Raw genomic sequence first — 1721 nt, forward strand, 5'->3', positions numbered from 1 at the left:
TGGACTGGTAGCTGGAGAGGTGCCAGTTCACCTCCTGGGCACTGCCCAGGTGCTCTTTAGCAAAGCACCAAACCCCCAACTGCTCATGGCGCCTGTCCATGGGCAGCCCCCCCCCCACACACACACACACACTCTGACATCCCTCCATTAGTGCAATGTGTGTAATAATAACAACAGAGTGCAAATTGTAATTTCCCCTTGCAGGATTAATAAAGTACACATTATTATTATTATTATTATTATTATTATTATTATTATTATTAAGGGGCAGAAACTCATTCTGCAGAATCATCTTATTCCACATCTAACTGTTCATCGTTGTAAAAGCACAACACAACAAATGGTGAGGAGCAGAAAGCAGAACAAGGGGACAAATGGAGATGAGAGCAGGCAGAATGGGGCAGTTCAACGATTTATAATGTAGGAAGGAAGGAAAGGACCCAGACCAGGGCCGGGGTCTATAAAAGGGGGCGGAGAGCTTTCCTGGGCCTTTCTTACTGCACTGAGACACACCTGAGACCCACCTTGGTTTGGTGTTTAATTTTGACCCTTTTTCCCAGAATAAAATGTGCATAAAAGCATGAATTTAGTGAACATTGAACCACATTAAAGATTTGTTATTAAAGGGTAAAACACGTTCTTAGTTAGATTTCCCGTGGCATGTTTGGTTTGACAAACAATTATTGGGATTTCTTAGGCACATCAGTCAATGCTCATGCCGTATGTAACTTTTTAACTGTGTTTTATAGTATATTTAATGATGTTCAGAATGTTTAGCTAAATTGAAATATGGAAAAATGGTAACTAACCTTCTGAAAAGGGTAACTACCCTATTGAAAAAGGCTAACTACCCTTTTGAAAAAGGATAACTAATCATTTGTTACTCTTTCAAAAACAGTAACTACCCTTTTTTTGTGTACTTCATTGTAAAGTGTTACCGTGACATCAATGAGAAATGCTCTAAAATTGAAAACACGCGCTCTTGAATAAAGATAGGAATAAAACTCCGTAGTTCTCAATCTCTATAAGATGAGACCTTCTACTCCGATCCTCGCCACCCTGCACTGCGTGCTTGCCAAGTTAGGAATTAAGTTTAACGATGCACGCAGCCTGACGAGACCTCACGGCGGGGCCCGTTCGCCAGACAACTCGCAGGATGCACACAGCTGTTGTCCCCGGTAACCTTTTGGAGAAAGCATTGGTGGGAACAGAAGACTCTCAAGGATACAGAGTGTAGAAGGCATTTTTTTCTTGTAGTATTTTTCCAATTAAACTGCATTCCCAGAATCTCTCTATCCCACACCCGGTATTGTGCAGTGTTATATCGGACTTTTGTGAAATGTACAGAAGCTTGTGGTTCAAGATGAAGGTAGATCTGTGGACATCATGGTGTGTTGGTGCTGCATTTTAAATTTAAGGTTGCAGATATCTTTCATATCTGCAGATGGTTAGATATTTAATCAACTGAAGGGGTTCAAAATTACATTATAATTTTAGAAGATCCGTAAGCTATTAATAACTCCATTTAAATTAAAACACTGAACTGGAAGGTGATGGCGGAGGTCTAGTGAACACAGACTCACGCCCAGCGTATCAAATCATCACTTGGTCAGGTGTCTTTGCCGTTAGTTACAGTTGAGCTGCTGCTACGCCCGGGGCCTCCCATACTGAAACTAAAGGGTGCACTTAGCCTTTCGGACACTGAGACCCACTGCCTCTCG

Source organism: Etheostoma spectabile, chromosome 11, assembly GCF_008692095.1.
Source record: "Etheostoma spectabile isolate EspeVRDwgs_2016 chromosome 11, UIUC_Espe_1.0, whole genome shotgun sequence".
In the NCBI taxonomy this organism is placed as follows: Eukaryota; Metazoa; Chordata; class Actinopteri; order Perciformes; family Percidae; genus Etheostoma; species Etheostoma spectabile.